This window comes from Nothoprocta perdicaria, unplaced genomic scaffold (assembly GCF_003342845.1).
Source record: "Nothoprocta perdicaria isolate Ctin4 unplaced genomic scaffold, notPer1 scaffold_311, whole genome shotgun sequence".
Lineage (NCBI taxonomy): Eukaryota > Metazoa > Chordata > Aves > Tinamiformes > Tinamidae > Nothoprocta > Nothoprocta perdicaria.
In genome coordinates this window covers 214461-225454 of record NW_020455546.1, presented here as the reverse complement: position 1 = coordinate 225454, position 10994 = coordinate 214461, and the positions used below count along the sequence as shown (strand labels likewise).

At 49.2% G+C, this 10994-nt stretch overlaps 1 long non-coding RNA gene across 2 annotated transcripts; it reads left to right on the top strand.

Annotated features, from left to right (window-relative positions):
* The first annotated feature begins 405 nt into the window (after positions 1-405).
* On the top strand, positions 406-8593 carry LOC112950221. Of its 2 annotated transcripts, XR_003249981.1 has the most exons (6): positions 406-759; positions 3444-3583; positions 4067-4254; positions 5263-5376; positions 6214-6380; positions 8259-8593. It is a non-coding gene; the product is annotated as an uncharacterized LOC112950221 (long non-coding RNA). The 2 variants fall into 2 exon arrangements; XR_003249982.1 differs by lacking the exons at positions 3444-3583; positions 4067-4254; positions 5263-5376.
* The last annotated feature ends 2401 nt before the right edge of the window (positions 8594-10994 follow it).

The following is a 10994-nucleotide window of genomic DNA, read 5'->3' as shown; positions in this document are numbered from 1 at the left end:
GGGCGGGGCCACGCGTCACGTGGCGCCTCCTGCCCCCGTCCCCGGGCCGCYGGCCAATCCGCGAGCGCGGCGAGGGCCCCACGTGACGCCGGCGGCGGCCGTTGCCCGTCTCCTCGGGGCCTGTCGCCASGGCGACAGCGGCCAAGCCCCGCCCCGAAGCCTCTCCGCGAGAGCCAATCAGCGCCCTCGAGGCCGTGACGCGCCGTGCGGCCGCAGCCAATGGCGGCGCGCACTGGGGRCTGGGGGAAGAGCGAGGGGGTGGGTGCCTGGCGGCCGGAAGTGGCTGCCCCGGGGCGACCGTTACGGCCGTTGCGGCCTGTGGCCCCGGGTGAGGGCGGTGGCGGCGGCGCCCGGGGCGGGCTCGGGGGGCCATGAGSGGCCATAACGGGGCCCGCGCCGAAATCCCCGCGCCCGGTGTCCGGTTCTGTGGCCCGGGTCGACTTGCGGCGTTTTAGCGCTCCTGGACGGTCCTGGGGCGCCGCCTGGGCCCCGCTTCGCCAGGGAGTGAGGGCCTCCCACAAAGAGGAGCTTGTGCGGAAGAGCGGCCGGGAGGAAAAGGCCAGGAAAAGGCCAGGGCTTATTCACAGGGGCGCAGTGCGAGTGTTTGTCTCATTAAGCTACCAAAACCAAACCCGGTGGAGGGATTGGGCTGTGTGTAGTAAATTAAGGAGGGCAGAGTCAAGGAGTAGGATTGTAGACCAGAGAACAGTGTTGAAAGAGGAGCAGGCGTCTGAACTGCATGCAAGTCTGCAGAGAAAGGTAAAGGAAGACTCCAGCAGCTGAGATTTTTGCCCTCCTGTAAGGCTGGTGTGGGGTGAAAGTGGCTGACGGGCTGTAAAGTGTGTAAAATGGGGAGAGGGAGGTGAGCAGTYGCACAGAGCAGGTTTGATTGGTGAGGAGGGGAGGAGATGGGGGCGTCCTTGAAGCTACAGTGGGCTCCTCGTGCTCGTTATGGGGCTGTCTGGTCTTGATGAACGACAAGGATGACAGTTCAGCAATAGGAGTGTCCTCACCCAAAGATTTACAACACGTGTTCACTCTCTTTGATAAAACAGTTGGAGTTGATGGGGCAGCAGGCCAGTTTTTTTTCCTTAAAGTAGTGACAGTGGTGGAGGGATGTGTGCAAACACTAAAGAAGTGTGCAAAGTAATCAATACACATAGACCATATATGTGGCCTGCAGGATGGGGAGGCATAGGGTGGTCAGCTGGAAGAGACTCCAACTTTCTGCCTACGTGGCTGGTCCCAGCAGCCTCGCTTATGTCATTTATGGGGCTGAACCCTGTGCCTCTGCGCTAATTTTGTGCCCTTTGCCTGTGATTTTGATTGATTTGGAGCAGAGGACAGCACTGAAAATTCAGCTATTAAGTGCAGGAACATCTGCCCTGAAAGCGCAGTGCTGTYGGTGGCGTCGCCCATAGTGAGGGGATGGGAGCACGTGGGGCTCTGTGGGTGCTCTCAGTTTTTCTGCCCCCAGGTTTTTGAGTGCACTGCCCATACCTGGTTATTCTCTGCCCGGGGGTGCGCAAGAGAGGAATGAGTTCCAAGGGAAAGAAGACTTCCTTCCCCACGAGGCTGGCCTGGATGGACCTTGCTGGCCTCCTCGCAGTTAGAGGGCTTCCTTCCCGAGCCTTTCATGTCCTGTGCTCGCCAGCCACGTCCCAGGCTCCAGCAGCCTGTGGCTAACCGCACTGTCTGGCCAGGGGCTGCAGCTCCTCAATGAATGGTGAATTTTATGCTGAAAGCAACTTGCGCTTGCGTCACTTTCTTGTTAGCTGCTGTAGCCTCTGGCTGCGCGCTGGGTCATGAGTCTGAAAGAGGAACGAGGCCTCTCACATCTTCCCSCTCCAGGGTTCGCTGGTTGAGCAGTAACAACAGTGTCATTGGGAAGGTTTAAACTGGAGCAAAGTGCAAAAAAAAAACCCCAAATGTGCAGCCTTGCCTCTGCAAGTAGCTAAGCAGCTTTTCTAATGGGAAAGGAGACCACGTGGGATAAGGAACATGCCGGCTCCATCAGCTTTGCTCTGGTGTGGATGTGTTTTCCATGGCTAAGAGTCTTTGCAGCACAGCTCATTCAGACCATGGGGACTGCCTGGCTCTGCTTGGTGTCATGTGGTTACGTTCAGGCGGGCCCTGCAGTCCTGGCATCCCCCACACTGCCGCGACCACGTGCAGTTACCTCAGGAACACGTGCAGTTACCTGCAGTTACACTCAGCAGCGAGTGACAGGCTGGATGGATCCAGCAGATATTTCCTCTTTCATCTGATGCCTCTTGTTACGTTACCTGTCTCATTAGGGCTGTTCCTCAGGTTGTTACCCAAGTCAGGGTGCAGTGAGGGATTGGTGTTTGCCCGCCCTTCTGGGCACACAGACACCGGGCGGTCCTGCTGCTCGTGCCCAGCTGTAGGGGCGGCGCTCCCGGGCCTGCCTCCGAAGGCTGCTGCCCGCTCCGGGTGAACTAGTCCCRGCTTTGAGCTTCCCAAAGCCAGGGTGCACAGACAAACGTGGAAAAAGAGCACTCCACAGGCCATCCCGCGGGAATCTGCTCGTAGCCTTCATTTAAGCATCTCTGGACTAACTGTTTTGTAATTGCCAGCTGGTAGAGAGCATGAGGCAAGAATGGGAGTTAGCTCCATCCTCACCTCCAGTCGGTTTGATCCCACACCTATTGCTCCCCAGGGAGCATCTTGGTGAAGTAAAACAAGCCAGGCCGCGTTCCGGCAGTATTTGATTCAATTAGTGCCTTGCACCTTCCACCCAGAGAGGACAACAAGCGTGAGCACAATGGCCAAGGCCGTGCTCATAGACACTGGCTGGTGGCTCTGTCACCTTCCAGCAGTGCCATCCACCTTCCAAAGTCCTAGGGTTCTTTTAAGCTATTGTAAAGACACTTAGGCAGTTGGAGGCAACCAAGCCCTGCCTGGATGCCGCYCTGTGCCCCGTGCTYTGAGTGTCCCTGCGGGAGCAGGGGGTTGGACTGGATGATCTCTAGAGGTCCCTTCCAACCTCAGCCATCCTGTGAGTCTGTGGGGAGCAGGCACTCCAAAAGGCTTAGCCGCAATTCCATTTTCTAATGGGAAGTGAACATCCAGGCTTCAGCAGCTTGTGTTTTATTTTGTTTCCACTGGATGACCAAGTGAGTAGCTCTGCAAATGGGCATCTTTTGGTTGTTATCATCTCATTAACGCTTTTTCCTTACAAATTAACCCTTCARAGGAAGGGGATCACTCCCTGATGGGCAGCTCTGGTATCTTTTAACTACTTTGTGCAATCCACTCTCCRTCCTTTTCACTTAAAAAGGTCGTTGTGTTTACTTGAAGATATTGTGCCCCTCTTTTATATTAAGAAAGAAAATTTGATCAAACCATTCCCCAAAGCACCTAGAAATGCAAGYGAAAATATTCTGGTTTAGCTTGTAACCTGTTTTTTTTTATCATTTTAGTGGAGTATTGGTGGACTTCTGATTTATTATGGTGTTTCACAACGAAACCAAATGAGAAATCTTGGTGATGTTACTAATTTTAATGAAAAGCTTCCCCTGGTTATCTAAGTGTTGTAAGACATAGCAATCTGCCAATGAGGGTAAGTTAAATAACTGTCGTTCAGATGTAGGTTCAAAACAGAGGAAGTTTCCAGATTTAAAAATACAGTGAAAGGAACAAAGAGCAGCTAATTTATTATTCCATTTGACTCTTTCTTTCTCCTTAGGATGTTCAAAAATATATCAATCCAATCACAAGTTGTAAGAGAAAGATAATGATAGTCTACTTTTATTAAGGCACTAAAATCTTGTTAMATGTGTCACAAAGCCAGGCTTATAATATTTAACTCTTCTTTTCTAACTAGTAGTGTGTCAGCATCAGAGTCTTGTATTTTGCAGGCAGTAGATTTCATAGGTGTCAATAAAAATCTTATATTACAGGTACTATAGTTTTTACATGGTTACTTTGARCAAAACATTGGGAACTAAATTATAAGATTGCTGTGAGTTTCAGTGTAAATTAAGCTTTCAAACACATTTTTTTCTCATATATATATTTCTTACATATGCATTTTCTGAAACAGGTTAGTAGTTCACCTTCATCTCCGAGGAACGATCAAATCAGGATTTACATCAGTCGGTGCATGTCTGAGTAGACACATTTGCTCTGGGTTTTTGCATCTACATCATCTATTACCAGCAGTTATACGGGTTGCTGTGCAGAGTGTCCACAGCAAACGACCCAAGACCCCCAAAAGGTCCATGAAGAGAGGTAGGGTTTAAGGGCAGACTGAGCTGGAGCTGAAAATTGCGTGTGGCAAGTGAGATGAGGTCCCTTTTGAAAACCTCTGCAGCCAATTTGTCTGGCCACGTGTCTCCACCACAAAGAGACGGACACATGTGCCCAGACCAAGTAGGGGCCCTGTCTCCCTCCCTCAGCACGTGTAAATATCTACAGATGAGATCATTTYGGGTAGGGATGTGGGCTAGGAGTCCAGCTTCAAGTGCAGAGTTACTCTCTCTTTTTGCCTTCTTTTAGGGTTGCCACTTCAGGGAACTTGCTGAACTGAACCTCCAACTAGTTGAGCCAGAAGTTTTAATTAAGTGCCTCAGAATCCAGAGTTTTATATAGAATATTTATCAGTGTAAACTTGMTAACAACTGTCCTTTAAAGATGAACAGGAAAGGCCTGAAAATCATCAGGCTTTGGGTACTTTTTAACACTAAATACTAGATTTGCCTTTTAGTCTTTATTGCTTGTTTTTGCTACACCCTTGTGGATTTTACTTTGTTTTAAACAGAAGCCAGAAGATTTATACTCTGTTTGGGTGCTCTACTAGTGGGTGGTTTAAGACCCAGTATCAAAAATCTTTGATAAAATTGGAAGTTTTATGTACAGAGAAAAGATTCATACAAAAGGAAAGAATAAAAAAAAAGGATCGGAGTTAGAGGGGGCATGGCAGGAAGCTGTCARTCTCCTTTCTTTAAGCTTTTGGTACTGTGTGAGAATGCTACCCTGTCACTAGTGCTTTGTAGCAGATTTTCAGAGCTGGGGTAAACTGGGAAGTGCAGGCAGGGGAAGTGCATTTGTTAATACAACAGGAATCCCAGTTCATTTCCTTACGGAAACTCACACAAAGAGTAAGCCCCAGCCTTGCTTTGCATTTCCTTTCAGTAAAGGATGATTAGATGGCAGGCAAATTCTTGAAGAATAGTTTGGGAGCAACTTAGAATATGCCAAGCTGCTATTTTAGTTTCAAATACCATTTTCCTGACTCAGGAACTTCCTTGGAGATGTGGTCYCACAGCACAGAGTTGAGCTTTATCAGACTTTTGGGGGCAGATTTGAGCAAGATTTCCTTGCAGGTTTGGGATGAATGTAGCAGGATTTGAGGTGAGTGATGAATCACCTGGAAGTGACCCTCGGTTGTCTTCTCAAGGCTGTGCCAACTAGTTTCTCTCTTCTTCCTGTTTGCCTTTTCATTCCTTTCATCTTCCAAATCAATGCTCTTCTCACCCTTGGATTTCTTGTCTAGTTACTTAGCAGTGCAAGGGGAAAAAAAAGCATTATCTTTTGTATTTACCTAAATCAAGGTTATGATGCGTCAGTGCAAGGAAGAGTATCTCTTGGTTGCCTGTTTGTGATGTCTTTGGTTCTTCATCTTGCTGTAAACTTCTTTCTCATGTGATTTCTTGGCTCTTTTTAATCTAATGTCCTCATGACTCACCTTTACCAAGGCCGCATCCTCACGATGCATTAGCTTGGACAGGGACACTAGGGGCAGGAGCCCCAGCATTTCCCCCAGCTTCTCCCCGTATCAACCCCTGTGCTTCCTCTCCCGTTTGATGCAGAGCCTTGAGGCTCCCACACTTGTCCTTACTAATTGTAACATATTTTTCATACTGCTGTCTTCCAGTTTGCCTAGACCATTTCAAATTCTGATTTTGTCCTCCAACATACGTGCATGTCCTTCTCAGCTTTGCATCATCATCCCAGCTAATGAGCATTCCCTATTCCATGTATATTCCACTAAGTGCCCTGTTGCTGGATTATGGCGTGGTACGATAAATCTGTGTTGCCTTTACTGTTCTTACATAAGAAAATGGATTTAATATGTTCAAGTCCAAGGATTTATTGTTAGTATTTGTTACTATTTGTTTATTGAAAGAAAAAAAAGTTAATAATGTAGATGGCAAAATAATGTTTTTAACCTTATGGTTAAATCCTTAGGTTTGCATCTTTGTGTTGTCAGGTGGACTCTTTCATCCAAGCTACCATTTGGTTATAAATGAAGCATGGAAGTTTAAGAATTGTATGCACACAACTGAAAGAAAATTCTGGAAGAAGATCAGCCATCACATGCCTAATTAAGGACTTCTAATAAGATGTTCTTCTAAGTAAGCTTTTCATTATACTTACTGCAAAATTATTTTAAAATCATTAGAAGCGTGTTGAAAAAATCTGTTTCATATTCTGAAAAGGGACCATGCAGTTGGCATGTTCTATGTAAATATGGGTCTATACATTAAACGTATTCTGTGTGTGTGTATGCACATGTGCACAGGCTCAGACACCGCTGTGCTGTATTTAAACCCAGTCATGATCACAGGTTTTTATAACGTGGCTTATTCTTGCCAATTTGAACAGGAAATAATATTGTCTCATATTTAAAATTACATAGTTGTACAGGAAAAAGATTATAAGTTAAAGTTAAGGCTTAAAAGTTAAGGCAAAAAAAAATCCATTTTCAAAGCAAAGACAGAGAGSCCTACTTTGCTTAACTGAACTATTTACAGCTCTCTTTGCACTCCTTTATTTCCTTTTTTTCTTGTATTTTAGTCARTGCCCAAGAAATGGATTGTCCCCCTGATACACTGTCACACAGACTCACTTSATAGAAACATCTATTTAACACTGTGTAAGAGAAATGAACACCAAGACTAGTCTTAGCTGCAGTATTTCCGAGGCCTTGCAAACTTTCCAGCAGGGTCTCAGCTGCTATAAATTGGCATAGACTCCAATAACTTAAAGCTCCGTTGGCTTACGTGACCTGCGGAGGCGACCCCTGGGATCTGTGGGGCTGCTGTGTAAATACCGGTGCRTTCAGGCTGCCAAGGCCAACGTAAATGGTGCTTTGGCCCAGGCCTGGCCCAGGGCTTAGGCATGGAGTGCCTGGATTTAGGCAGCAGCACGTGGAGGCAGCGATAGGGGAAGGCAGCTCTGCACATCGGCTCAGAGTGCGCCCCAGTGTCCTTCGAAGCGTGGCCGTTTCCATCTTGGAGAAGAGCGTAACGGTGAAGAGAGTTTCTTTGTGGCCCACGTGGGCCAAGGCCAAGGCGAAGCCTTCAGGCATTTAGCCCAGAGTGAGAGACAAGCCCCGCTGCTGGATGGATGGCTGCAGGCTAGCACTTTTTTCCTCCATGCCAAACCTTTGCCAGCAATCACCTATTCTGAGCCTGAAATAGCCAGAGAAGGGAGGAAGCGGAGCAGCAACGTTACTGCCCCCCAGAGCTAGAAGACACTGCAGGGCAGCGAGGGCAGAGCGCGTGAGCTGTGCATGTGCAGAGGGGTCTCCTGTTTCGTCTCTGTTTTCTTTTCATCAAAASAAATGCAGAGTTCACCCCTAAAGGGATACAGGTGCCCTGAGGGGGTCCTTCAGCCCACCCCTAATCCATAAAAGCCAACCCAGCGCTCCTCACCCGGTGYCTCAGGCCCCCAGGAGGACACACGTGTGGAGGGAGGGCTTGGCTTGTTGGGCAGCAGCTGCAGGCTAGGGCCTAAGGCAGAGCATTGGAGAAATACAGGGAAATGTGAAGGGAAGAGGCTGAGGAAGGCCCAGGGGGAAGGAAGCAGAGGCAGGTGCCTGGAAAGCCTGCCGTGACGCAGCAGCAGCACAAGTTAGTGCAGGCTCCAAGGTGGGCACTGCATGGGCTTCGTTATTCAGGGCAAATTCCACGGAGACCCAATCCCGCTCGCCCGAAGGGGCCGGCGCCGAGGGAGGCCCCTGCCATGGGCAGAGCGGGAGCTCATGGAGCTGCCTCCCACGGGGGTCGCTGTGTGGTGCTCGCCCGTTTCCAGAGTCTCCAACCTCCTTAATTTACTGGTCCAAAACCAGGCCTTGCTCGTGAAGGGCCGGCAGCTTGGCAGGGCTCCTCACCGCCCGGCTGCTCCAACCAGCCCCGGAAAACCTTCCTGTTCCCCCGGGCCTTCTGCAGCCGAGCCGGCCGAGGGCGGCAGGAATAGAGCTATCCGTGTTTCTCCTTTCTGTCCCCCAGTGTTTTGCAAGAAGGAAATGGGGCCAAATGAGACATTTCCAAGGCCAGGCAGCTCCTGGCTCCAGCGGGGGATRCAGAAGAAAGCCCTGCAGTGGGACGCCAGGAGAAGACGCGCTGTGGAGACCCCACGCTTCCCTATCTCCTACCCCAGCTTCTTACAGGGGCCTCCTATTGCTAATGCCCGAAGGGGAGGAGACCTTGCGGGCTTATTTGGGACAACGTCGTATTTCCCCCGTGCGGGAACACCGTACGAGGCAGCTGTGGAGGCCGTTGCTGCTGTCAATACACCGAGCCACCGACGCAAGTTCGTTTGATGTGTGAAGCCAGAGCGATGTGAAGAGCTTCCAGCGACGCCCCAGCGCGGGATCATTTCACATCGCTGCCTGCTCACCAGCACCCCCCGTTACTGAGTGCCGTAGGAAACACCACGTTGGCACCGATGGAAAAGCAGCAGTAGCTCTGGGATTCTTACTGCTGTTCGTTGGTGTGTTCCTTCAGTCCTGGCAGGGACTGGCCCTGCTGGGAGCCAAAGGTCGGTCCCTTCCGCTGCGCCCGCTCTGCCAAGCCCCACTGCTGCAGAGCTCCCTGCTGAGAGCCCAACCGCAGGCCTGGGGTCCAAGAGCATAGGCTGAGTCTAACGTTCAGGTTCTGCAAACACCAAATCTCATCGAGCCCGTCTTTCATTGATGGTATTGCAAACGGGCTGAGGTGCGTAGGCTCCTGCAGCATGGAGCAGGGTGCAGCCACGTCAGGAAGAAGCTAAGGAAGGGGAGGCGGCTGTTTCTCCCCGAAGCTTCTGTTGTGATAATAGTAACAAGGGGAAATAAAATAAAGTGCTTTCATTGTGATATTAAAAAAATGATTCCATTGAATATAATATGATCGCTGATGTGGCCACTTTGACTGAAATCAGTTTGATTCTGAGTAATTTTCTGAGCAGAACGAAAGCTGCGTTGAGAGGAAACAACTCTTGCTTTGTATAGAGAGGTGCTGTTGAGTAGCACTGCTGGAGTCTTTTGTTTAAACAGGAGTAATTATATTGCACAGCAAAGTTGGATTTGAAAGCAGTTCCTCTGATAGTTACTCCTGAAAAGGAATATATCTGCTGCACTCACCAAAAATTGGAAGGCTGATCACATAGCACAGAGGCGTGTCTGCCTTATGGATAAAATTAAAGACAGAGGAGAGGAAACAAGCAAGCAAGCAAACAAAAAAGGACATAAACTACCAAGTGAGTCTATTAAAAAAACCAAAGTTCATCTTGCCAATAAGAAGTGACACTAGTCTCTTCTAGTCTCCTAAAGAGAGTGACCAGGAGGTGTAGATAGAAGTAAGAAGCAGCAAAGAGAACATTGTTCTTGTTTTCCTGGTACGTGTCCACCGAATTCTTGCAGTGTGAAGCTCTCTCACTGCTCCGCATCTTCCCTTTGCCTTAGATTTGCACAATACTCAGCTCAGTAGCTCTCATCASAACATTTCCTGTGAATAAAATTCACTGTGAACGATACAGGCCAGTTTTTTTCTGCAACAAATAATTAGAAGCAGAGAGCTGCTTCTGAAGCGGGGTGCATTTGTAGGCAGCTTGGAGTAAAACTCTCCTGCTCCACGTTCCCCTTGATCCCAGACTACGGCATGGAGCAGGCAAGTCCTTGCCTGCATGAAATACAGCTCCCCTAGGACGGGCCTGACCGTTCCACCTTCAACACGGAGYGAGTCTGTAATTAAGCATCCGAAATACTCAGACCGTTGTGGTTTCCTGCAGTTGCAAAAATGGATGATTTTCYGGGGTCTAACTGGAAATGACCCTCGCACGGGCTGACCAACACTTGCAGGAAACTCTGCCACGCGGTCCAGAATAGCAGGGCTCTTCATGTGGAGCCCAGGGTCACCAGAAGCAGGCAAAACCAGATGAAGGTCTCTGCACACCGGTGAGAGCAGCTCAGCTATTAGTTCTCAGTAGCAAAATAACTATTTTTTCTTTCTCTGAGTTTCTCTGAGTATTAAAGGATTCACTTTCACGGGCGAGCGTAGCGCTGGGGAAGGTGTTTGATGGCTGAACAAGGGGTCACTTCTTACAGCTCAGACTTTGCTCAATCTGTGTTTCTCTGTGCGGGCAGGAGAAACTTGTTCATTAGAGCTAACGAATGGGCACAAACGATGTGGTAAAGAACTGTGATGGTGGAAGGAGGGCCACAAGCTCCATGTGAAGGTGAAAAGGAGAAAAGAAGAACGCCGGCATTGTTTCAGGAAAGAAAAGGAGAACAAGATGTTTTAAGAGTAATAAACTTAATAAACTAACCTCAGACAAAAAAAGAGGGAGAACCAGAGGAGCAAAAGCTGGCAGGCAACCCCAGGTTCCCTTGGTGCACATATGCCCAGAGGAGACACCAAGGAGGATCCGGGTGTTCGGGAGCTGTGTGGCTGTATGTCCCCACGGGCACCAAGGGGGACACTCACCTCCGCATCTCAGTGGCCGCAGGGCTGGAGAGGCTCCTCTAAGAGGCCCTTCTGCAGAGGAGTTGAAGTTGTTGCCCTCACYGGCCCTCCCTCTCTCTCCATCTCCTAATATAGCAAGCCTGTGGCCGCTTGCTTTAGAGCTAAATTGCGGGTGGGTGGTAAAAATATACCTGTTATTCCTCCAACCGACCAACTTCAGTGGGCCCGCATGCAGAGACRGACAGCCAGAGGCAAAGTACCCCTATTCTGGCAATCCACATAAATAGTGTTTACATCTGG